The sequence below is a fragment of the Mus musculus genome, chromosome 4 (genome assembly GCF_000001635.26).
Source record: "Mus musculus strain C57BL/6J chromosome 4, GRCm38.p6 C57BL/6J".
NCBI classification, from domain to species: domain Eukaryota; kingdom Metazoa; phylum Chordata; class Mammalia; order Rodentia; family Muridae; genus Mus; species Mus musculus.
The window spans coordinates 13,941,713-13,969,579 of NC_000070.6; the positions used below are offsets into that span (position 1 = coordinate 13,941,713).

Here is a 27,867-nt window from a genome sequence, read left to right on the forward strand (position 1 = left end):
TTCCTGTAAGCAGCAAAATGTTGGGTCTTGTTTGTGTAGCCAGTTTGTTAGTCTATGTCTTTTTATTGGGGAGTTGAGACCATTGATATTAAGAGATATTAAGGAAAAGTAATTGTTGCTTCCTGTTATTTTTGTTGTTAAAGTTGGCATTCTGTTCTTGTGGCTGTCTTCTTTTAGTTTTGTTGAGGGATTATCTTCTTGTTTTTTCTAGGGCATGGTTCCCATCCTTGTATTGGTTTTTTTCTGTTATTATCCTTTGAAGGGCTGGATTCGTGGAGAGATAATGGGTGAATTTAGTTTTGTCGTGGAATACTTTGGTTTCTCCATCTATGATAATTGAGAGTTTGGCTGGGTATAGTAGCCTGGGTTGGAATTTGTGATCTCTTAGTGTCTGTATAACATCTTTCCAGGCTCTTCTGGCTTTCATAGTCTCTGGTGAAAAATCTGGTGTAATTCTGATAGGCTTGCCTTTATATGTTACTTGACTTTTTTCCCTTACTGATTTTAGTATTCTATCTTTATTTAGTGCATTTGATGTTCTGATTATTATGTGTCGGGAGGAATTTCTTTTCTGGTCCAGTCTATTTGGAGTTCTGTAGGCTTCTTGTATGTTCATGGGCATCTCTTTCTTTAGATTTGGGAAGTTTTCTTCAATAATCTTGTTGAAGATATTTGCTGGTCCTTTGAGTTGAAAATCTTCATTCTCATCCACTCCTATTATCCGTAGGTTCGGTCTTCTCATTGTGTCCTGGATTTCCTGGATGTTTTGAGTTAGGATCTTTTTGCATTTTCCATTTTCTTTGATTGTTGTGCTGATGTTCTCTATGGAATCTTCTGCACCTGAGATTCTCTCTTCCATCTCTTGTATTCTGTTGCTGATGCTGGCATCTATGGTTCCAGATTTCTTTCCTAGGGTTTCTATCTCCAGCGTTGCCTCACTTTGGGTTTTCTTCATTGTGTCTACTTCCCTTTTTAGGTCTAGTATGGTTTTGTTCATTTCCATCATTTGTTTGGATGTGTTTTCCTGTTTTTCTATAAGGACTTCTACCTGTTTGGTTGTGTTTTCCTGTTTTTCTTTAAGGACTTGTAACTCTTTAGCAGTGTTCTCCTGTATTTCTTTAAGTGAGTTATTAAATTCCTTCTTTATGTCCTCTACCATCATCATGAGAAATGCTTTTAAATCCAGGTCTACCTTTTCAGGTGTGTTAGGATGCCCTCGTCTGGGCAAAGTGGGTTCTGATGATGGTGAGTGGTCCTGGTTTCTGTTAGTAGGATTCTTAAGTTTACCTTTCGCCATCTGGCAATCTCTGGAGTTAGTTGTTATAGTTGTCTTTGTTTAGAGATTGTTCCTCTGTTGATTTTGTTACCCTCTATCAGCAGACGTGGGAGACTAGCTCTCTCCTCTGTGTTTCAGTGGTCAGAGCAGTCTCTGCAGGCAAGCTCTCCTCTTTCAGGGAAGGTGCACAGTTATCTGGTGTTTGGACCTCCTCCTGGCTGAAGATGAAGGCCCAAAACAGGATCTTTCCCAGAAGCTGTGTTGCTTTGGCCAGGAAGGTGGCCGGTTGTCTGGAGCCGAAGATGGCGCCACCTCAGAAGCTCTGTGGCTCTCGCCTGTCCCTGAATAGGCTGGCCTCTGTATTCCACACTCTCACCCGTGCAGCCTGCCCTCCGCGGAGTCCCGGAGCCAAGGAGGCTCCTGCCGCTGGGGCCTGAGGCAGAAACCTCTCGGGCCAGGCGGACCCCTGTGTTCTCACCAGGAAGGTGGCCGGTTGTCAGCTTATGAATTCTTGTAAAAAGAAAAATAAGTTGATAGAATAGAGCCAGAAGCCATCTACATTTTTCTCTCTTCTTATCATAGAGTTTTCAAATAATGTCATACATAAGTCATATAACAAGGTTAATATAATTATAACATAAATATCTCCCCTTGCTTCACTTAAATTATTATTTTTTGAGATTGTAATGTAGTCACACAATGTATCTTCCCTTTCCTCCCCTCAATCTCTATCACCCTTGCTTTCTTACAAATTCACGGCAGCTTTTGATATATATTATACACACACACACACATATACACACATGTGCATGCACTCACGCACATGAATACAACACAAAATATAAAGCAGCCTTATATGGATTGAGCAAGTTATTTATTTGCTATGGTTGACTATTTGGTATTGAATAACCAATTGGTATGCTCTTCCCTGGGAAAACTGTTTCCAACTTCAGCATCCCTTAGTTGCTTGTGGTTCTGTGTGTACAGTTGAGGCATTCCGAGCTTCACCTCATCTACACCAGCGTATCTGTTGTTATCTTGTTAAGGCCTTTTTAGATAGCCCTATTGATGAAACTTCATGGATGTAATTTCTCTAACACTTCTAGAATACAATCTCACATTCAGCTCCTTCTAGTCACATAATCCTTCTGCCTCTTCTTTTACAATGATCTCTGAGCCTTAAGTGCAGGAGTTGTGTTGTAGGTATAACACTTGGAACTGGGCTCTAGAATTCTCTGTTTTGATTGGTTGTGATTTTCTGTGATGATCTCATTCTGTTGCAAAGATATGATTCCTTGATGAGGGATGAGGACTGCACTTAATCTGTGGCCTTAAATGTTCAGGATGTAGATAATGGCTATGTTGGTTTATTAAAGTGATTTTTATAGATTCTCCTTCAAGATCTATAATTTAAATAGCCTTAAGTAGTTGGATAGGTTTCCAGAAATAGGTGTGGTCTTTCTCTTGTTGATCAGGTGTTAAATCCAAGTAGATGGGTGTTGGTTACCACCAACATATATGTACTACTACTGCACACTTAAAATTATTCTGTCATGCTTGTCATTATGGCTCGCAGCACACATATCATAGCTGGGTAGGATTGTTTGTTTCTTCACTCCTTTGGAAGCTTGTGTGACATCTTCTGGTATGAAAGCTAGTCCTTAGGTATGCTTTCAGGTCAATTACAATTCATGGACCTTTATGTCTTTTGTTTGAAATGTCTGGTATCTTCAGCCTTAGAATCTTACCTTCCTCCTTTGGGAGACAGCTAAGTCCATAGTGATAGCCTGCATGTTTGGGGGGAATCTCTTGGACAACCTTGACCAACAGATCAAAAGAGGACTTGTAATGCCTGGTGCTGGGGTTTTGTTAGATAGTCTACTTTCAGCCTTTTTTTGAGGAGGGATCATTGTCACCCCAAGTGGAAACAATTCATTTAAACTATGTGTGTATATTTACATATAGGCTTACATGTAATATAAATATTATTAGGCAAATAGTTTGATTTTTTACAACCTTTTTCGGTCACCCTTACTGTCATTCGCCCTCTTCTCTCCTGTATTTCTCTCCCTCTCCCTTCCTAACTGAGCCTTTCTCCCATTTTTTGAGTCTCCCCTTCAGGTCTCATAGACCTCTTTCTTTAAGTCACAGAGTTCTGGATAAAACAACAAGAGCTGTTGAGTGGTGTCCAGTTAGTGTTTGAGGTGACATTCTTACTTTTCATGTTGCCTTAAGTATCCAAGGTGATGTCTCCTGAAATTACTTGGACTGATGATGTTGTTTCCCTATTTGTTGTCATTTTCAGTTTGGGAATTTTTTGGAATTGATCATAGAAGCCTTAAGAAAACTGTGCCAGGACAACTTTTAGATGGAGGGTATTGTAGGTGGGTTTGTGTCCCCTTCCCTCCACTGGAAGTTCCACTTGGCTACATGAGGTGGCTACATCAGCCTTTATATCCCACTGCTAGGTGTCTCAGCTGGGGTCACATGCATAGACTCTGGGAGTCTCCCAGATTCCAGTCTCTGCCTTGTCCCAGATATGCTTCCCATTTTATTTCCCCTTCTCAGTGAGATTTAATTATCCTCCCTTGGGTCCCCCTTCTTTGGGTCTGGGATTGTAGCATGATTATCCTATACTTTATGGCTAATACCCACTATTAAGTTATGTTCAGGGATAAAGATGGAACAGAGATGGAGGGGATGGCCACCCAATGACTAGCCCTTCTTGAGTCTCACCCCATGGAAGAGCACCAAACCCAACTACTAATGATACTCTGCTCTGCTTGCAGACAGAAGCCTAGTATAAGTCTTCTCTTAGAAGCACCCAATAGAAACAGATACAAAGACCCATAGCCAATCATCAGGCAGAGCTCAAAGAGTCTTGTGGAAGAGTGTGAGAGAGGATTGAGTGAACTGGAGGGGGTCAAGAACACCACAAGAACACATACAGAGCCAACTAACTTGGGACCATGGGAGCTTACAGAGACCAAACTACCAAACAAAGAGCATGCATGGGCTGGATATGCAGCAGATGTGCACCATGGTCTCCTTGTGGGTCCTCTAACAATAGTAACAGCATCTGATTCTGTTGACTCTTTTGGTTACCTTTCCCCTAGCTATGCTCTCTAATCTGGCCTAAGTGGGAGAAAGTACGCCTAGTCCTGATGCAACTTGAGACTTGTTTTATTTGCTTAGTATGATTATATCCAGTGGCATCCACTTTTCTTCCAATGACATAATTTTATGTCATTGAATTTTATGGTTGAAAGAACTTCCATGCTTATATATACACCACATTTTAAGAATCTTTCTTTCTTGCTGGGCACTTAGCTATTGTCAACAGTGCTAGAATAGCCACTCAATATCTCTGTACTATGTTGAGTTGAATAGCGTTGCTGAGTCATATACTATATCTGGAGTCAGTGTTTTGAGACATCTCCATATTGATTTCCATAGTGGCTGAACTAGTTTATCTTCCTCTGACCAGTGTGTATATATTCCCTTTCTTCACATCTCCACTGCATCTGTTGATACCTGTTTCCTCAAATACTGCCAATCTGACTGGGGAACATGGAATTCCAATGTTATTTAATGTGCATTTCTTTGATGGCTAGTGAATTTGAACATTTATTTTATGTGTCTACTGGTTGTTTGTATATTAGATTTTTAAGAAATGTCTATTTGTTTTAGCTCATTTATCAGGCTGTTTGGATAAATAAGAGTATGCATATTAATAGATATGCAAGTAGAAAGAAGACTTTCTAGGGGAACAAAGGGAACTAACGTGAGGGAGATATGTATTGTATGAGAATGGTCGTATGTAACAAAGTATCATCACAATGAAGAAGATTCATAAAAGTGAAATAGAATAAAATAAAAGTGTCAGAGGTAATCACATGTATAAAAGATCAGCACTTGTAGAACCTTATTTCTGCTTATATAGACATACAAGTGAGCTATTGTATGCAGTGAGTTGTAATGGGAAGTGGGCTTCTCTTTATTGACTGAGATTTTAAATGTGAGAACTGAAGGTTACCTACTACTCCACTGCTGTTCTTCTATGAAACTGAATGTTCCATGGTAGCTAGGAGACCAAGATCCTGCATCTGGATGACATAACTTGGGAAAGAAAATGAACAAGACCAAGAAAGCTTCATGAAGGCTGGAAAAGGCTCGCTGACCAGTTCTTCCCTTTCCCATTTTAGTCAATGGCAAGCTGTCAAGACTCCTTAATTAAACCCTTCTTCTGCCATATTGGCAGAACACAGTCAGTAGCAATTATGACTGCAAAGAAAATATATGTCTGAATCTTATTCTTTCTTTCTTTTTCCTTCCTTCCTTCCTTCCTTCCTTCCTTCCTTCCTTCCTCCCTTCTTTCCTTTCTTCCTTCTTTGTGTGTGTATGTGTTTAATTAATGACTTTTCCTGATGTAGGGGCACACATGTATCACAGTATTCATTAGAAGATTAGGAGATGATTCAAAGGAGTCATTTCTCAAATTCAAGTCATAGGATTAGCAGCAATCTCTTTTATGTGCTGAGCCATGTAGCCTACCAAGATTTTGTTTTAAGGTCTTTTGTTCTCCTGTATGTGCTAGTTGATCTGGGTGACAGCTGAAGCCTAGACATCACACGTCAGTGCAGAGGGGTCCCAGTGCCTGACTCTAAACACATGGGCTCAAATGCCATGCATGGTTCCCATCTTACTTGCCATGGCTGATCTTGGTTGTCAACCTTAGTGGGCTTCGAGATGCCTAGAAAACTAGAATAGCACAGTCCTAGGGGCATCTGTGTAGATGATTCCAGAGACATGTGGCAGGAGGGCTGGAGAAGTGAGCAGGGAAGATGCACTCTGAACATGAGTGGTATCAGCTCATCATCTGGGAGCCTGAATGGAACTAGAAGCAGTGCAGGGAGAAGGCTGGTAAATGATGGACCAGCTCCATCCTTACTCTCTCCCTCTTCTTTCTTTCTGTTACAAATTGAGGAAAGATTTCATTTTCCCCTGGACTTTTGCCCTGCAATCATAGGTAAATAGAAATAATCTATGAAATGGAAGTGGACATGTATGCTAATATCCATACTTAATGAACCCAAGTGCCTAAGCAGATGTACTATCTGCTCTGTGTATAATTAGACATAAAAACTAACAAAACTCCATGTGTATAGTGAAGTAACAATCTCTTTCTTTTGAACACATCATCTTGTGTACATTTTTTTTTTTTTGCAACACATGTGGGTTAGTAGCTAGAATGGATGGTTTGAAAATGTTAAGTTAAAGCTACAACTTAAGCTAAAATGCTATAGGAAGACAAAAATCAATAAAAAAAAATCACTGCTCCTCTGTAGTGATGGAAATTAAAGAGAGATCCTTAAATGTGTGGGCATATCGTTTTTTGTTTTTTTTGTTTTTTTTTTGTTTTGTTTTTTTTTTTTTTGTTTGTTTTTTTTTTAGTACTTATTCAAATGATCAAATTGTTGTTAAGTTCTCTGGGATGCCCATGATGACACCAATCATAAAGACTCAGTTATGCAGAAACAATTCCAAGTGTGTGGCATTTAGGTCAAAAGAGAATTAAATAAAATAGCATCTAAAACCCAAATTTTCTTTTGTGTTGCTTAGCATAAATAATACTGGAATCTCTCAGGGTCCCTGGCCAGTAGGTAGGGATGAGGCAGTAAACATGTGCCTTCTCTGAAACTGTGTGCACAATGATTGATGGTATTCAGTCAGCACGCCTTGATCAATCTTGCAACTGTTGAACAAAGAGAGTTAGCCACGGAACTGACACCCATGTGCCAGTTAAGCACATGGCTTTATGCTCCTATTGCTCCATTTTAGAGCTCTATTTCTCAGGAGGCAAAGGTTGATATTATGCAAAGAAAAGTATTTTATTGATTCATATAACTGAGAAACTAAAAAGGACTAAATCCAAGTGCATCTGAATTCAGCAGCTTACATATTGGATATAGTAGCTCGTCTGGGTCTTATGCCCAGCTTGGCCATACTTTCTTCCATGTTTTTGCTTCATTTTTAGGGTCCATGTGGTCACAAGATGGCAGCAGCTGCTCCAGCCTACACCTCAAGTTAAAGCCAAAAGGAAGGGGGTGTTGTTCTTTCTGTTTAAATAGCCCTTGCTGGTTGCTCAAGTAAAAGCCCTAAGATTAACTCTGATTTATTCTGACTGACTTGGCCAGATCTAACTGTCTATTCTTGGATCAATTTCTGCAGCCAGGGGAATTCAGAGTTCCGAGTGGCAAATCTAGGCCTTTTGTCCCAGTCCCTGGAAGGAGTAATTAAGAACTAACTCAAGTGCCTGGATTTAAAGTTAAGCAGTGCTGCAGTTACTGTAAGAAAGAGGAGTTGGGTGCAAGAGCATCAAAACTACCCAGTATGCCTTTATCATATTTATTATATTCAAGTTAATTCAATAAGAAAATGGAGGGTAGAAACTCTAAGTGTGGAAAGAGAAACAGAGCTGTGACACTGTCCCCATGTCACTTGCTGAGTCTGTGATCCCAGGATAATTATAATTGGTTTGATCTTACTTTTGCCAGCTGCAAAGTGCAGATAATATTTTCTTTCTGCCTACCCCTCAGGTGACTATGAAGAACCAAAAAGATGTTTGTGATAAAAGTCACAATATGATGTTCACTGGACAGCTTATGCAGGAACTGCTGTGCAGCCTTTAAGCCTTAAGATACTTCTCTGCAGTAGATACTAGTACAAAAGTTCAGTTTTATGTGGGACAGGGGTTGAGAGTGTCTGCGTAATTACACAGTATTAAGTGATTGAGGCAACACTGATGCTTGTTCCGCTATAAACATCTTAATGATAGTTACTCTAATCCAAATATAAAACTGGATTTCATTAATTTTGAGTCACATTTTGCTTCATGCCCTAAATAAACTCTATTCCATACTAAAAACAAACAAACAAACAAACAAACAAACAAGCAAAAAATAGCATAAACCTTAAAACTGATGGTTAGGATCCAGTAATGGTAGGTTAGTCACTATCAGACTAGGAATTAATTTTGGTCACGGTTGTCTATATTGATGTTATTTCAATCAAGCCAGCTGTGTGTTGAGTTCAAATGCCAAGCAAAATGCTGTGAATATATCTTCCTACTATCCGGAGTTCAAAAGAAAGTTGCTTATCAGAAAGATATAGAAAAAGCAATGGAATACATAGGAGAACAGGAAGCCAATATTCATCCCTATGAAAATAGATATGACTTCATATATTCTTATTGCTTGAAAATTAACATATTTTTCTATGACAATGACCACATGCTTTATAGTATCTCAAAAAGGAAATGTCCTGAAAATAAATCTATGTTATGTTTGTTACTAAAAATGTAATAAAGGGTTGACAGTCACATGCCATGATTTATGAACGTCATAATAAATTTATATTACTGCTATTTTTGTCTTAGATGTGAGTGTGCTGTTAAATATTGATGTACAAACAACTCTCCAAGGGCTTTCTAATTAAAAAATGTTGAACAATAAGAAGGCATGTGCCATAGATTAACCGGCATCAGTGCACTTTATTGTAAGCATACAAAATATTTACATTTCTTGTAGTTCATGGTTTTAGATCTTGCAGGAATTGCATGTATTGCACTGCTACTGGAACAAAGAAATGAGAGAGCTTTATATTTTAATCAGTTTTTCCTTACAGAACCATTCTGAGACAACTATTTTCAGGAATTTTAATTTAAAAGAGAAATCACCTGAGATTTCTGGAGAAATCTAATAAATCTTAAGTGTGTTATTTCTCATGAAAAAGACAACAGTAAGGGAACTTGAGCATAGTGGCACAGGCCTTTAGTCCCAGCGTTAGGAACGCAGAGAGGTAGGCAGACTTCTGTGAGTTCTAGACCAACCTAGACCTACTTACTCAACCAGGTTTGTTAGTGAACTATTAATAAAAAAAAAAAAAGAACAGAACAGAACAGAAAAGAACAGAAAAGAAAAGAAAAGTTGTTGACTTTAAAATGGAAACAAGTGCATATTTCCCTCAGGCCAAGAAACTACTCAACCTTGCCTTTTCCCAAAACTTGGCTCTGTTTAGGTAAACAAGTTTGAGTTAATTTTCAGTTAACCCTTACTCCTTTCTCCTCCTCCTCTTCCTCTCCCTTTTTATTGTTTTCTCAGACAATACATACCAACTGCAGCCTCCCCTTCCTCCACCCCTCACACCTTCCTTCTCCTCCAGATCCACTGCTTCTCCAATTTCTGTCTCTCAGAAAAGTGTGGGCCTCTAGGAATATTAACTGAACACATTATAATAACTTACAATAAAACTAGGCAAAACCCTCATATCAAGGCTGGACAAGGCAATCCGGGAGGAGGAAAAGGATCCCCCAAACAGGCAGAGGATTCAGAGACACCCCTTCTCTCCCTGTTAGGAGTCCCACAAAACAGAACAAACAAAACAAAAAAACAAACAACAACAACAACAACAACAACAAAATCATGAGCTAAACAACCACAACATGTATGCAGAGGACTTAGCACAGACCCATGCAGACTGTAATTGCTGTTTCAGTCTCTATGAGCCCTGGGTAATTGATTGTGTGGGCTATGTCATCCTAGCATCCTTGGTCTCTCTGGGTTCCTAAAATCAACCCCCCTTCTTCTGTGGGGTTCCCTAGGCTCTGCCTAATGTTTGGGTCTCTGCATTGTCTCATATCAGCTGCTGGAGAAAGCATCTCTGAAGATGATTGGCTTAGGCACTGGTTTATAGTAGATTTATAGTAGATTATGATTAAAAGTCATTTCATTGACTTTTTTTGGCCAGTTGTGTTTGGTTCTACCCTCTGTCTCTGGGCCATCCAGCTACCATTTCCTGGCATGAGAAGAAACCTATGCTTAACAATGCCTGGATGACCAATTAACTCTTTGAGGATGAAGATAGCTATCAAGTATCAGCCATCTTTATCTTCTTATCAGCTCTATTAGCTTAATACAGGTAATTTAGTTTGTTGCTATTGTTGCTAAAAGTTACACTGTCATCTCTAGATAAAAAGTTCATTGAGGAGAGAAGAGATCAGTTGAAATTCGGGGGCTGGCTACTCCTCCTTCCACTCTTATCTTTCTTTCTTTCTTTCTTTCTTTCTTTCTTTCTTTCTTTCTTTCTTTCTTTCTTTCTTTCTTTCTTTCTTTCCTTCCTTCCTTCCTTCCTTCCTTCCTTCCTTCCTTCCTTCCTTCCTTCCTTCTTTCTTTCTTTCTTTCTTTCTTTCTTTCTTTCTTTCTTTCTTTCTTTCTTTCTTTCTCCTCTCTCTCTTTCTTTCTTTCTCTTTGATTCTTCTGTCCTTCCTTTCTTCCTCCCTCCCTCTCTCCCTCCCTCCCTCCCTCCCTTCTTCCCTTCCTCCCTCCTTCCCTCTCCTTCCCTCCTTCTCTTTAAGGACTTCTATTCTTCCAAGTAATGGAACTTGATCTAACTTACTAGTTTTCACCTTACAAAACACACATAAAACAGAGTATCCATTCTCAAAAGGTATCCATTTCTAAGCACTCAATTAAAAAACATACTTGCTCAGTATTTGCAGTCCTTAAATTGTTTATACAGTTGATACCATGGATTTGTACAAGTAACTCAATGCCACTGGTCCAGCTTGTAGTCACTAAAATGTGGAAGTTCACAAGAGCTCCTTACTGAGGGGCTGTGAAGTCACTGAATGAAATAAAGTCAAATTTGGTTGTAGATTACATTACAGACTCTCATTAGCAGAGGTTGGGTGTTTTTACTTAGAAGTGAACATAGTTATCACTGTTTATTGATGATCTGTTAGACCTCAGAATGCTTGGTAATATAATCTCTTTACCACCAAAGCATGTTAGATACTACATTTTTTTTCTCTAGGAAAATTGTAATGTGTATGATTGCAAATATTAGTAAGTGTGACGTGATTTCTATTTTTATGTCTTTAGGATCATGCAGCCATCCTAGTCTTGAAGAATTACCAAAGACCATGAAATGCAAATAAATAATGAATATATTCCAGAAACTATTTCTTCTATTACTACAAATATTAATTTTTGCTTGTTACTTTATAATTTGTAGGAATGTTTCATTTCCAGTGTGTTGTTAACATCTAAACACTGAAGGGAAACTGCTCTCGATTGCTTCTTGTTTCTATATAACTTACATGGTTCCTTGTTACAAAGGGCTATCTGTTTTCTGTTTGGTGAAAGCCCCTAAGGATTATGTACTATGCCTGCCAGAACATTTTGTTAGAGAGTTCTGATGGTTATTGCCATTATTATTAGAAGTACTCTGACACAGCATGTGACAGCAGAGGTAGAAGCATTCTATGGCATATTCAGAGGTAATTTAAACTGGAGATTATAGGATACAGAGTTGGGTTGACATGGTGGAAGCATGGAAACCAACAGGAGTTGATCAGAGCTTACTAAATCTCAAGAGTTTGTTGTCTCCTTTGTTGTTTTTTGAGACAGTATCTTCCCCGCTATATAGGTGAAGTTGGCCCAGAACTCACTATCTACCCAAGGCTAGTTTTGCATTCAAACCCTCCATCTTTTGTCCCCAGAGCTGTGATTAAAGCATATACAATACTTGGTTAGGTATCTAGCAGTTTCTCTAATGAGCTCATTTCCACCTTATGTCTCTAGGCTGGCCTCAAAGTCATGATTCTGCAGGAGCCTGCATCCCCAAATCTGAAATTATAATCACACGCTTCTATATTCAGGTATAAGTTATTCTGTTATGGAGACACAATGTCCCCTAAATTCATGATTTGAGCTTTGGAATCTTTAATTTGAAACTCTGTTTATATTCATCAAAGGAAAATATTCTTAAAAACTCAGACTTGCAGAAAATAGACATTTTTATTTTGAATAAAAATTTCTTCATTTGCTTTACTGTAGTACATGTTCATGTGTATTTTTTTGGAAGACAGGACATGTCATTTAAATTAGAATTCTCGGGGTGGACTTGCACATTCCTGCTGATGAAGGGCACATTCTCATCGGGGTCTCTGGCAGATTTCAATAAGCTGAGGACCCCCTGCATGAGCCAACAAGAGGAAAAGATAGGTGGAGAGGCAGTCAGCACAAGCTTGCATTTGCACATGTTTATTTTCAATAATTAGGCACAGTGTTAATAGAAACATCCATTTGAAGCAAAGCCTGCTTGTTTGCACCAACAGTGGAAATATGTGGAACTGTAGTTTTTCTGCAAACTCAAAACACTAACGAAGCAATGAAGGATCAATGCAATGTACATTTATGAACATATTTTCAAAGGAAAAATTTGGGGCTACTGTACTAATGTTGCTATTAACCTGTCTATGCAAGTTCTTTCATGAACATGTATACTTTCTCGTAAGTGTACATGTAGGAGTGTAATCACCTGTTTTATGAGCTGAATAGACTTTTCTGAAGATTGTATTTTCATAATATTGTAATTTCCTCTGAGGTCTGAATGTTGTTAATTTTGACAATGCCCTCTTAATATATTTTTTCTTTCTGTTATTTTTTTCTGCTATATCTAAGAAACTATTACCTGGTTCAAAGTCACAAAGACACCTAAATTTTTAAAGATTTGAATACAAGTTTAACCTCTCATATATAAATCATTGATACAATTTGAAATTATTTTTGTAGATAAAATAAACCAAGTCCAATTTCTTTCTTTATTATGTGAATGGGAGAGTACCCACAACCAATAATACTTAAGATTTTGTGTTCATATACATTGTTTCTCTTGACTACACACATAGGGATACAATTGTTGACTGGGTGATATGGTAACACTATCTTTAGCTTTTTTCCATTAGTGCATCAATTTACAGTCTTATCACAGCTTCCCTCCCTCCTCTCCTCCCAGCCCTTCTTCTCATCTGTTCTTCCTCCATCTCCTCCACCTTTCTCCTCAAAGAAAGGGAAGCCTCCCACGGATAGCAACAATCATTGACATAGCAAGTTGCAGTAGGATTAGGCACATCTTCTCCTACTGTGTCTAGACTAGGCCACCCAGTTAGGAAAAAGGGATTCAAAGGCTGGCAACAGAGTCAGAGACTGCCCTTGCTCCTGCTTTTAGGGGCCCCACATGAAGACCAAGCTGCACATCTGTTACATATGTGTGTAGGTCTGTTCCATGCATGCTTTCTGGTTGGTGGTTCAGTCTCTGTTGACCCACAATTTTTCCTGCCTACAAGTTGTGCAAGGATAAAAATGCAGCAGAAATTGAGGGAATGGCCAACCAATAACTGGCCCTAGTTTGAGAGCCATGGCATGAAAGAAAGCCATCCCTGACCTTTTGAATGATATTCTGCTATGCTTGCACACAGGAGCAAGTCATCCGAGAGGCTTCACCCAGCAACTGATGGAAAGTGATGCAGAGACCCACAGCCAAACATTAGGTGGAGCTTGGCGAATCTTTGGAAAAGGGGGATGACAGATTGAAGCACCCAGAGAGGTCAAGGAAACCATAAGAAAACTTATAGAATCAACTATCCTGGGCCCATAGGTTTTAAACGGACTATTGTTAACTTTTAAAGAAAATGCTAAAGTGTTTCCCAGTGTGAGTCTGAACCACTCTATATTCTGGCCAGTGATGTAAAAGTTAAAATATATATATAAAATATATATATTCTCCACTATACTCATTCTCACTGCATATGCATGTGCTCTCTCTCTCTCTCTCTCTCTCTCTGTGTGTGTGTGTGTATGTGTGTGCATGTGTTATTTGTAGCCATCTTAGTGGCTTTAAAGTGGAGCTTTCTCTATAGGTAAATGATACTGGAAAGTTCTTCATGTGCTTATAGAGACATTTGTGTGTCTACTTTAGAAACTATCCACTTGAATCTTTTATCCATCTTTAACTGGGTTGTTTCCTTTCTTATTATACTGAGTTTGAATACTTCTGTATATGTTATAAATACTAGTTTTCTTTTACATTTTATTAATTCTTTGAGAATTTCAAACAGTGTATTTTGATATTCACTCTGGATTCTCCCCTACCCCGGAACTGGAGTTACTGAATATTGTGAGCCCCTACATGCCTGGGAACCATTTCCTCCTTTCTGAGGGATGTCTCCAGCCCTTACTAGGCTACATTTTATAATAGTCTTTCAATACTAAAGCTTTGCAAGTTATAATGCATGCTTCTAATATTTTTATTATAATTAAGAACAGTTTGAGTTATGGCAGAAAAGTGTGTATAAAAGGTAAAACATACTCATGTCTCTTAGGTAAATTCACACTGGAAAGCAATACAATCTGGTTTTTGGTAGTAAGATTATCATCTTGCATCATGTTGAGCTTTAATTACTAGTAAGGATCTTAATTTAAGAAAACTATGAAGCAGCACACAAGATTCTTTGAGGGATTCTTTATTGAAGTGATGTCCAAGACCATCAGTTGCCTGCACAGTGTGGGAAAATATTAGCTGTTCATGTGTCCTAGTCGGTAGTATCTGAATCATAACCTCTAGATGAAGGACTGCAATCTTTTTCGACAAGCCCCACAGCTGGTTCAGGAATATGCTAAACGTTTCAAGTCACTGATGGGAGACACCAGTTGGAGAGGCCTTTACATCAGAATCATCTCAAAGAACTTCAGAGGAAATGATTTTTACTTTACATGTCAGACAAAATGAATCAAAGTTTCTAGGGTGAGGGACTACAGAGAACCTCTATGTTTAGAGAGCATTGGCTGACTTTTAAAATCATTGTGACCATGTGCCTGATAACTTATAGAGGAAGTTATTTTTGGCTCAGTTTCAGAGAGCTCCATTGGCTATATTGGTCTTCTGGACTCATTACCTTGCAGAACATCATGGTGATGGGTAGAAAATTCTCAACTCACCGTAGCCAGGGAAGTAGAGAAAAGATCAAATGGGCAGAGGCTAGGGAAAGACACAGCTGCAGGGACAGGCCCTAATAACTTGCTTCACCCACTCAGGCCGGCTGCCTACCTTTTTGCACCTTCTAATGATGATATCAAAGGACGAATCAATCAAGTGATTGGCCAGTTCATTACAGTTGTGCCCTCATAATCTAATCATTTCTGGAAATACCATCTCATCCATACTCAGAAATGTTTTATTTAAACTAGGCATTACTGAACTTTCAGTAAAGCTCTAAATATTTTAAGCTTTTACTTTATATATAGAATTCCAGGTTATTTTCAAAAAGGACACTTGAAAGTGGATTTGGAGAGATGGTTCAACAGGAACACATTGTTCTTTATTATTATTATTAATCATTCCATTCATTTACATCTCAAATGATACCCCACTTCCAGGTTACCCCTCCACCACCACCCCATCCCACATCTGCCTTTCCTCCTCCCCTTTGCCTGTATGAGGGTGCCCTCCCCACCCTCTCCTGCCCCACCACCTATGCGGGGGCATCAAACCTCCCCAGGACCAAGGGCCTCCCCTCCCACTGCTATCAGGTGAGGCTATCCTCTGCTATGTATGTATCTGCAGTCATGAATCCCTCCAGGTCCATTCTTTGCTTGGTGATCTAGACTCTGGGAGAACTGGGTGGTCAGGCCTAAAATTATATTTTATAATATATATAATAAAATATATATTAAAATATTATATATATATGTATGTATAATTTTTTGAGAGAGGATCTTGTACATTCCAGGGTAGGCAAAGAGTTTATTATGTAACCCATGGTGACCTAGAACTCTGGTTCCTCCTTGTATCATTTGGAGTCTGGGAGTATAGGTATATACCATCTAATCCCTGTGTCAAGTAACAACCAGGTTTGTATTTGAGAATTATCTTTTTTGATGAGTTTGGTGCTGATACTTAATTAGTCCTAAACTGAACTTAGTTACGAGGAAAACCCCTTTTCATTTGAGTTTAATGTGCTAACAAACTCATTTCTAGGGCTGTGAAGCTCTCAGAAGCTCAGGTGGAAGCTTGTTATAATCTTAGCCTCAGACACCATTCAGGTTCAGGGCTTTAACAGACAGCAGGCTCAGGATTTGCCTCCTAGGACAGCCTAAGGATGTGGTCCAGTGCTCTTGGCCCAGTGCCTGTGTGGACCTGCAGAGGTCTTGCAGGCTAATTTCTGCTGCCGGGGAAACAGCCTTCCTGTGCACTGACTTTCAATGACCTTCCAGCCGTGATTCCCTCCTGGCCTTTACCTGCAGATGTCTGCCTGCCTGTTCTCGCCGGCTGGCTTGGCAGAATTGCTCACACCATCTGTGCTGGACTGTCTGGGCCAAAAAGGCTTTAAAAAAGAGGATGGGCTTTCCTCTGCAGTCAAAGGCCTGTCTCTCCACCCTGCCTCAGAGGGAAGATTTCCTAGGTAGCTTCAACCACTGCAGCAGCTTCCCCAGATGTACCTTAGAAAAGGCCCCTAGGTACAGAAAAGCCCCCTCTTCTTGGCTAATGTACCCCCTTCACCAGGAGAAAGCAAGTAAAAGCCAAATCTAAAGAAGGATATTTGCATACCAAGGGAGATATAGAAATCTTACTTAAGGGATGTAATTGTTTTATATTTTACCCTCATTTCACTAATCACTTTATTGACTAATAAGAACTAGTTTAGGACCAAGGACTTAAAAACGATCACAAATTAAAACCATCTCTGACATGGAGAGCCTTTCTAATCTGAAGCGTTCCTCCTGGTTCTCTCTGCGAGATCTATAAACACCATATGTCAAGTGGACAGACCTGGAGTGTTCTGACTTCAACTCCAGTCTGTTTTCCATTCTGTCTCTTTTAAAAAAGACAAATTCTCTTGAGGCTGGCCTAATTGAATCAAAAGACAAAAGACCAAGGACATAATAAGAAAAGCAGGAGCCCAGTGCTAAGGGCTCGTGGGTCCGTGTGCATATGGAATGACTTACTTTATCACCCCAGAATATTCACTTCACAATATGATCTCATTGTTTGGTTAAAGAACCTGGGTCTTGCATTTTTAGCATTGAAAGTCATGGAGTAAGACCAATATATAAAAAGTTCTCTTACTCTGGGCAAATGATAGTTACCCCTAGATGAAGAATGGGTTTTGCTGCTAAGACTGTTAGGAAAAAAAGATACCGACATCCAATTTCTGAAGAACATTGATTCCATTGCTCCAGGAATTAGACCTTTGTAATTTAGAAACCTCGGTGAGAGAAAAGTTCTTTACACAGTTGATTTCTCCTGAAACCTAGCTCTACACAGGTCTCTGTAGCCCCCTTTCTCCTGTATTTACCCTGACTTATATATGCAGCAGTATAGACTGACACAGACTTGCCAGGCAGCCAGGCTTGTTACTCAAGAGGTCCTTGGGTGATGAGTGGAAAGGCTAACATTTGTGTAAAATGTTCCTTATGTTGATACAACTGAATCTCTGTGTTCAATGGCTTAATATGCTAGAATTTAAAGAACCATGCCTTTGACCATATGTATTTTTTAAAGAAATAAATATTGATGACAGTGAACATATGCTTTACTCAACTGATAAGATGCAGTGCCGCATTGTCTCTCCTCAGGACTGGCCCATGTGTTTGTGCCTCAAACACTACTCACTTATAGACAATTATGCTGTTAGTTGTACTATTCAGTAAGACATGATCCAGTAAAATCCCTTTTGCCAAATGCTGAACCCCAGATGACTTCTCCTCAGCATGGAGACCACATCCACTGTTCTTGTGACTAAAGATGAAAGCCCAAGCAAGATCTCTTAGAAACAGACTGACGTGCAAAGCTCTTTGCAACATCCGTCAGGAAAAGGCATGTACCTGCAACCATTTGGTTTCACAGCTTGCAAGGCACTGCATACTGTATCGAGGGGACATGGTTAGGTAGGTGACTCATGATGCAAGCCAGCTTAATATGCATCTCTCCTCACCCAACCACCACTAAAGCGAGTGCAAGCATTTCCTTTCCTCTTTCAGCCAAATTGTATGTAAGTGAATGAGGTTGAGGCACAGCCACATGGACCAGCCCTGAGCAGAGGCAAGGCTACATTGTATCCTTGTTTAATAAAGTATGTGTTTGTTGTTGGCAAGTAGCTTTAGACAAGACAGAAAGCTAAAAGGAAAAGGGATGGAAGAAGGATATTTCTTTGGCTTTCATGATGGGAGCAAGCCAGGTAAACAAGTGAACATAAGTGTGTCTTTTATCAGTCTTTGATGCTTTCCAAGAACAATTTTAGAAACTCTAATAACAATAACAATATTAATATTTTATTTTATTATAATGGTATATACACTTTGAGCACTAGCTATACCTTAGGCATGCCTCTGCTTTAGAGAGTTATCTGATACAACTCACAAACAGTGCTACATTTATATACAATCTCTACATTTCCAGAGAGGAAATCAAAGCTTAAAGAAGATAAGGTTCAGAGTGGCATGTAGCATGGTCATGCATGTGTGTAACCTCAGAAGTTGTACAAGTCAGAGAATCAGAATCAATCAGTAGTTCAAGGTCATCTTTGGCCTCATAGTGAGTTCGAGGGCAGCTTAGACTATATTAGACTCTGCTTCGAAACAGCAGCAGCAGCAGCAGCAGCAGCAGCAGCATAGACAACCCAGTATGTCAGATAATTTTACAGACAACAAGTAGCAAAGATAACTTGGTATCTTAGATGTTCTCAGGTCAGACATTATTAGCCATGATTCCATAAAGCCATCTTTAAATAAGAACTCAGGCTTGGTGCCTTATGTCATAACCTCAACCATCTGATACAATTGTTTTTCCTAACTTACATGGGATGCTGTTGGGATTTTGAAAAGTTAAATGCTTGCTTGAGTGGACATGATTCTTATGTTTATGGAACTGGCATTAAAAACCATACAGCTCCCCTTCCTGAAATGAGAGCAGTGTGTCCAATATTCCAGGCCAGCAGAACTGCATTTATGCCCTCCCCCCTGCTCATTTCACCCCTATCTCTACCTCTCCAAGTGTGAGCTCATGTGACCATACACTGACAACATGAAGTTCATTTTTATCACCCTTAGACTTGCAGATTTCTACCCATGTTTAACATCAAGAAAAGATATATGTGAACAAATTCACCTTTGAGTTTAAGAATATACCTTAAAATATTGTTGAATACTTATACTTTCAATATGACAAGGTGCATTTAGAAAGTAAGCTATCTTTTTCAGTTCAATATACCTTTGATCTAAAGAAGCAAAGTTAGAATATATTTTCTCCAGACTCTATAAAAGCCACATAGCTTGCAATAAAATATCACGGATTTACTTAGGCATTTCAGATATTAAACCACCTATATCAAGTACAAAATATGTTCAGGTATCTTTAACTTGCACATGTTTATTGTAGCTGAACCCCATGGAATTTCTCTTCTCATTATTTAATGGCTATAAATGCCTGAGAAGCAGTGAGAGAAGAAACATTCTTTCCATATTTCCAAATAATAAAAGATAGGTATCTTTTTTTCCCCAAATGAGTGCTATGGTTAAAATAACTATTTAAAGCATACATAAAAAGACAGCACAGAGCAAAGTACAATTGAATAGAACCAGACCTCAAGTCTCTTTGGCTGAGAGAATCCAGACATAGCACAGATGGATCCAGAAAGTGGCCAGCCCCATTAGACTTCCAGAATTAGTCGCATCATTTTGGATAGGGGTGGAAGGGAGAAAAAAAATCTTCTTGGCTGCTGTCCACTTCACAAATCTTTATCAGGAAATAAGATGCGCTTCCTTTTCTGATTAGTCTCTCCATGGATTTAGTGTCTATATTTTTGGAGTCTCTCTCTGCATTCTCTTGCCAGCTACTAGTACTTACAAGAATTCTCAGGTCCTTGATGTCTGTGGCAATTCAAGTGTAAGCCCCTGGGTGTGGGCTTGAGTGTTTCAAACATTGAAAGACACTTTTTCCATTAGTCAGACTTGAAAGTTCATGTGGGTGTTTTTATATGTCTCTGGATTACATCAAACAAAATTTTGATAGAAAAATTTCAGATGAGTGAATAGGTTAAGGGCGGAGACAGAAATCTACATTTTCATGGTTTTGGACATTGCATCCGACAGAATTGCAGATGTGCCTTGTGGTCGAATGACTAAAACAGCAACTGTTGTCCTAAACACTAGAGACCTCTGGCCCAAAAGGCATCATGGAATAGTGGCGATATTAAGCAGTGAGAAAGAAATTATGGAATTTTACTCTTCTACAAAGCTGCGTGACTATCTTGAATCTCAGATGTTATCTAAAACAGTGGAGGAGTCTCTTTCATCCCACAAGATCTTATAAAGCTATTAATACTAATATCTGTAATTAATCCCATTATACTGTATGCCACTTTGGAAAAAAATGAGTTCATGGTGTAAAGAGATGGATCAGCAGGTAAAGAGAACTTACCATGCAAGCTGAGACTTGAGTTCAATCTCAGATGAATGGTGTGAAGAGTACATTCACATATATATGTGTTATATAAGACGTATAAGATACGCCTTATAGGAGAAGTAAATAATTAAGCTGATGACTACTGCCACACCCTGGGTACCAACATTAAGGTGGTCTAAAGTACTGTCTTCAGGATGCCCAAGATTTTGTTCAAAAAAATTCTAGGTTCTCTTAATCTTTCATGCTTATCAATAGCCAGGGTCCTAAAGTCTGTAATTCTATGGACTACAACTAGACTGATACATTCACACATTTTCATCTGGAAGGTTTTCAAATAAAGATGCCAGTTGCCTATGGTAGCTGTAAGTGTGTTTCACTGAGATACACAGAGGCTATGTTAAGCCAACCTAGACAGCCATTAGTGAAAATAACAAAACTCCAGACAAGAGAATGACTTAATTTTATACAGGGAATTGGAGCTTGCCACACATCAAAAATTATTTTTCTTTACAAACTTGATTTGACTCATACTTTAAAAACCATATTTTAAGTAAGATTTTTTTTTTACTTTATTCATCCATAAATACCTAGAATGTTTTCTGAATGTCATGTAGCTATAGGAATAAAAAGTTTATATCATCAATTTGATTAGATCAATCTTGTGATCACTTGATTACTCAGCTGAGAACAATAAGATAGAGCATAAAATTTCTGCATACCATCCAGCATCAGGGTGCCATGATCTTCCTTTTAGTGAATTACCTTCCAGAGTCAGCCTCAACAGGGCTTTAGGATATTCCATCATGTAGATACCCCAGCACTTGGTATAGGACACCACTCACACATTAAGAGTAGCCAAGCTGTGTGTATCTTATGTATTCTTCCGTCTGTACTATGATTTCCTGAACTTTGAGTGTCCACACTTTGAATGATCCATAGAGATAGTAGGTCTACCCATTTTCGCTTGGTACTTAAGATACCCAGACTCACTATGCACAAAGATCTAATCCTTGTAAATCTTACTGAGTCTAATGTCAGAGATCCCAGCTGTACAGAAAAACCAGTATATGATTAAAGAGAGAGATAAGCTCAAATACAAGACTACTGGGAAGGAAGGGGCTTCTATAGCCTACACTCATCAAAAGCCACAACACCTAATACAGAAGCCACAGATTTCTATCATCATCAGAGTGAGACTATACTATAGAGCAAATGGAATTAACATGGACGTGTAGAACATGATAGCCAATAGCTTCAGACAGCCATGGAGTACATGCTCTTTTCCTCAGCATATAAAACTTTCTCTAGAATAGATTGCATGTTAGAAATTAAATTAATTCTTAACAAATTCAAAACCATTACAATATATTGCATTAGCTTTTTCCAGGGAGACATGAATACCTGTCTGCTGCCTACAGTTAGGATACCACCAGTAGACAAAGGAGTCTATTGGACTTAGTTATAGGAGCATATGTAGGGGCTTGCTTATGACAGTGTGTGTGAAACCCAACCAAACATGACCAAAAGGTCTCATCTCCTCATGGATAATGGCCTCCCTTTAGTTGCATAGATGGAGTTTCTCACTTCAGTTAAACATCTGCATAGACTCCATTGCCTTCATAGACCCCCAAGACCAAAAGACCACAGGCAGCTAGTGTGATTATATATAGCTGGGAAGGAGGTTTAGGAAGATGTGGCTGGAACCTCAGGTGAGGATTTAACAGCGCCCTTCTTTCTCTATGAAGGAACATCAATTGATCTGTTCTTGAAGAGCACTTATAGTTACCATAGCTGCTCTGATTAAGATGATAATGACTGTTATGTTCAGAGAACTGAACTCTAAAATGATGTTATATCCTAAATACATTTTTTTCTGAGCACTTTGGAATGAATCTAGAAGTAAGAACAAGAGAATTTTAGGAATTATACAAAACATGGGAATTCAAAAAATATTTTTGAATGAAGAGTGGATCATTGAAGAAATGGAAGGAACATTAAAATAGAAATGAAAATGCATCATACAAAACCTGTACGATGCAACAAAATAAGCACTAAGAAGGGCATTGGTAGCAATGGGTGTCTGATTTGAAAAAAAGGAGGAGGAGGAGGAGGAGGAGGAGGAGGAGGAGGAGGAGGACGTCTGGAAAGGTGACTCAGTTGTTAAAAGCACTAGTTGTTCTTCCAGAGGTCCTAAGTTCAATTCTCACAACTACATAGTGGCTCTTAGCCATCTATAATGGGATCCAATGCTCTCTTCTGGTGTGCAGGTATATGTGCAAATAGTGTAGTCATATGCATAAAACACACAAATAAATAAATAAATAATCATTTAAAAAAGAACAGTTTCAAACAAGCAGGCTAACTGTTTCTATCAAGGATCTAGAAAAGCAAGCCAAAATAATAAAAAATACAAATAAAAAACCACAAAGAATGAAGATGCTTTATACAAACAAAATAAATAATTAAGAAGAGCCACCACCCAGCATATTTTATATGTTTGTTTGACTTAGCAAAGCAGGGTACTGTGGTGCCCATGGATTTTGTTGTTTTGTTTTGTGTTGCCCCTCCCATTGGAAGTGGGGAGAAAGACTGGAGAGGTAGGAAGATGTCTCAGCTCCTCTCATTCTAGTGTGCTCTTTGCCCCACTGAATGCAGGAAGGAAAGACAGAGCTGACTGGGGACAAGCAAGTGGCTTTGAGTAGGAGTCAATAGTGCCAGCGACAGGCTCACAGGTACTGCTGCATCTATGCACCCCCCCCCCTCATTCTCCTAATCTCAGGAGCAAATGTGGTTACTTTGCTCCTCTGCTTGATTCTTGCCTTCCAGCCAGAGTTATCCTTTTCTTGTCACCCTCAAATTACATCTCCTAGTCTAAACTTGTGCCCTTGTTAAGCCAAAATTGATGTATATTATTTGACATTGATAATGGTGGCTGGGTGGAGTTGCCAATTTCAGGGTCACGATTAGTCCTTATTAAATGCCTGACATACCTGGTTCCCTTGTTCATGAGGACACATAGTGTCTGCTCTGGGTACATACTGCAGCCCAGTTTTGGCTCTCTGGACTTTTATCTCTAGACACATTTTCAGTTCAGGTTATACACGTAAGTTCTTCATTCGTGTTCTTATTTAATATTGTTTTTGTAGCTTATGTTAGGTTGCGTTTTCAGCCTCGGGTGACAAGTATTGACGAACTGAGATATGAAACTGTTGAGGAGAAAACAGGTCAGACTGATGAAGACATCATAATCATGACTGTGGCTATAGAAAAGATCCACATCCTTCGTGATTCAAGTGAACTGCAATTTCTTCAGCCCTGGCATGGGACTCAAGGACTCTTGCACACTATAGTGTTCTACCAAGGAGCCACCTCTGCAGCTATGCTTCTTTTTAAAACATATGCCCAGGGGGTGCTTCCATTTCTTGGCAAAGGCTTCAGGGCCGTTAATATCTCCAACAAGAGAGTGGTCCGCCACTGATGTTTACCTGAAATGTATATAGCATTCCAGCCCCATATGAAGTCCTTCAGTCAAAGCAAGAACTCTGAAATTGCTACAAATGTTACTGTCCCAGGGATATTCAGGAGACGGGGAAGCCTACTTTGTACTCTTGAAGACACAACTGAAAATATTGTCCCATTGTTCACTACACAATTATGTGACTGTGCCCCATCCTTTAGGACACTGTATATGCTTTTCTTTCTGAAGTATGTGAAAATTCTAGATGTAGGTTTTGTTTTGGTTTGGTTTTCGTTTTTTGAGGCAGGGTTTCTCTGTATAGCCCTGGCTGTCCTGGAACTCACTTTGTAGACTAGGCTGGCCTCGAACTCAGAAATCCGCCTGCCTCTGCCTCCTGAGTGCTGGGATCAAAGGTGTGCGCCACCACGCCCGGCTAGATGTAGGTTTTAATGCTTGTTGTTATGCTAGCACTTTGTATATTTTGTGAAACAGTTATCACACACATACACACACACACACATATATATATATATATTTATCTATATATGTATATGCTATTGTTTTTATATGTACTATATACATATATTTATATACCTATACACACATGCACACACATATATGCTATTGTTTATGCGTATATATATATATGTGTGTGTATATATATATATGTATATATATATATGTGTGTGTGTGTGTATAAAATGTACATATGTGTATATACATATACACACACACACTATTTTTACAGACAATCAGTGGTTTCTGTGATTGACTTCTGCATTTGGCAGAAGGCCTCTGGGATATCTCATCTTTGTGTTCAAAGATTATTTGTGTGAGGTGGGCTGTGAGCAGCAGAGTTTAGGAATGAGAGTGCAAACTGTGTGTTTGAGTCACTTTGGCAGGAATGGGCACTGCTTTTTAAGATACTACATAGGCATTTTTATAGCCTGAATGTCTTAATGTGATTGATTAAATTCTTAAATGAAATAACAACAACAAAATTATAAGTAACCAATAACAAGTGAATGGGGTTAAATCTGTAATTATACTTCTGCCAAGGAAGAGTACCAGATGGTATCACTGTTGAATTTTACCAAACTTTAAGATAATTAACACCAATTCTTCAAACTGTTCTGTAACATTGAAAGGGAAAGAATACTCCCAAATGTTCATAATATCCACAGTGATCTACATATTAAACTCCATTAAAATACTGACACAAAACTATAAAAAACTTTATAAAATTAATATGGAACCAAAAAAATAATTTACATAGCTAACGCACACAATACACTCACTCACACACACACACACAAGCACATTTGGCTGGGGTTATTACAGTACCTGATTTTAAGACATATTGCTCTTCAAGAAGACAAAACTTCAGTTCCCAGAACTCATGTCAGGTGGCCTATAAGTCTCTCCAAGAGGCTGGCAGCTCTCAAGCTCTAGGAGATCCGACATATTCTTCTGGACTCTGTAGATCTGCACTTCCATGTGCATACACATACAAACATACACATAAACGCACATGCATTTATACATACATATCTACATATCTACATATAAAAGTACATATAAATAAATAATACATAACTAATATATGTAGTCAAAAATAAAATAAACCCTGGAAACCTAGAATTACTATTTGCAGTGATGCCTGCTTGCCAATGTTTATTGCAGTACTCACCCTAGCTAAGGTATGGCATTAGCCTTCGTGCTCCTCAACAGATGAGCAGATCAATTTGGAGTGTGTGTGTGTGTGTGTGTGTGTGTGTGTGTGTGTGTGTGTGTGTGTATGTGTGTGTGTGTAAAACTAAGTGTACTCATCTATAAAGAAAAATGCAGTCTTATAACCTGTCACAAAGTTGGTTGAACTGCAGGATACCATGTTAAGTAAAATAAGCCACATGCCAAAAGGCAAGTAACATGTGTGGAAACTAAAAAAGTCAATCTGAAAGTAGAACAGTGATCACTAGAGACTCAGAAAGGTGTTAAGGAAGCAGGTGTATATGAGGGTGTGAAAATGGGAGTTGTATATGGTCAGTGTGTGCTAGCTGTATGTATGGAAGAACTGACTTGCTTAGTTGAAGAAATATCTATTATTAATACGTGATAACATTTTTAAAAACTAATTTCTTAGTGACTGTACCATTCAGAATTAATGGTAAAGCTTTTATTGTCTTAGCATCTTATACTTTGTTAAAATTTACAAGCAGTTTCTTTAAACAATATAGACACAGCTGTAGGCATTGAGCAAATATATCTAAGTTAAATCACGTGTGTTATCTCTTTTGCATCGTGGGCAGCATTCGGTTTCTGGATTTGTAAGTGCTATCTACTTCCATCCACGCTGTGACTACAGCCGCTTTACAGCAGTTCCCAAGCACAGCATGGATGGAAACTGCTTTCTTACTTCCCCAGTGCTGCATGAGCTCTTCGTGCACAGTTAATCTTCATTTTCCCGAGAAGCACTTTCCTTGAACTTTCTCCGAAAGGGAACTGCAGTTATTCTAAAACTTTTCAATGAATTGATAGTCATCCAAAGATGATGTTTCAGAGAAAATCGCCTGTGATACAAAGGTTGGGTGTCTCAACCGTTTGCTTGTTAGCAAATGTTTGGCAGAGCTCTCACATTCTGCTTCCCCACAGACTGTCTCAGAAGATAAACATGTCTTGTCCATGATTTCTCTTAAGAGATATGGGAGGCTGACCTTGATCAGGCCAAAAAACTCCTGAGGAAGAATGGCTTTAAACTGTGTCACAAGATACCCCAGGAAAAGAGAAACGACACAGATGAAAATCTCCAACCTGTCTGTGCAGGGGACTACTTAGTGTACTGTCAATATGGTGAAGGAAAGAACACATTGCAGTATTGATTAATGTATTTCTTAGACTTTCCTCTGCTCACTTCTTCTGGAGGATGTATTCACTAAAAGTTTTTGATGAAACAGAAACTGCACATGTCAATTGGTCATGGTTGCCACATTTTCAGATAGCCCTGTAGACTCAGAAGATAACCATGTGCCATTTCATTCACCTTGCTCCAAAAAGCACTTGGCCTTTTGTCAGCTGTCAGAAATGAGAGCTATATAGAGGTCTATTCGGGAAATGTAAACTCTCACCTATAAAAAGTTGCTATCACATCTACAACTCTGAAGAATTTTTTTCTTTGTTTTTCTTTTATTTAGTGTACATGTGTGTATACCTGTGCAAGCTTGTGCATGCCTATGTGTGTGTGTGTGTGTGTGTGTGTGTGAACATGCGTATGCCTGTGCACGTGTGGAGACCAGAGGAGGACTGTCTTGCTCTATAATACGCACCCCCCCACCATCAACAAGTTTTTCTTTAAGACAGAAGTACTCTCTGAGCTTGGAGCCAGGCTGCAGTGACCCTTTCACATCTATACCCCAAACACTGGAGCTACAGGCACACATAACTCTGGCCTTTTTACCTGGATGCTGGGAGTTTGGGCAAATGGTCTTATGGTTGTTCAGCAGCTACTCTTACATTTTTAGTCATCTTCTCAGGCTCAGACCCAGAAGATCTAAAACCACAAAGTAGCAATGTCTAACAAGGCTTCTGCCTTCCAGACTCTTTACTGTTTACCTAAGTACAAGGGGTTTGTAAATTCTTTTCAGAGACCTCCTGCCATTTGAGAACCTCTTGTTTCTCCCTATTGGTTGCCCATTTCATCCCTTAATGGCCTTAATTGTATGACCATCCTAGTATTGCCTTCGGTCAGGGTCAGCATTAGGTCTTTCCGTTAGTTGCTTTACAAACTCTCAAGTATGCATCATTAAGCTCATCTGATCATCTCCTCTCATCC

The 27,867-nt window shown here is 39.0% G+C and overlaps 1 long non-coding RNA gene across 1 annotated transcript in view; it reads right to left on the reverse strand.

Annotated features, from left to right (window-relative positions):
• Positions 1-27,867, reverse strand: part of Gm11823 — a 75,240-nt gene that overhangs the window by 21,759 nt on the left and 25,614 nt on the right. Inside the window, exon 2 of the long non-coding RNA XR_390418.1 lies at positions 25,383-25,523. This is a non-coding gene — a long non-coding RNA (predicted gene 11823). The remainder of the gene's footprint in view (positions 1-25,382; positions 25,524-27,867) is intronic.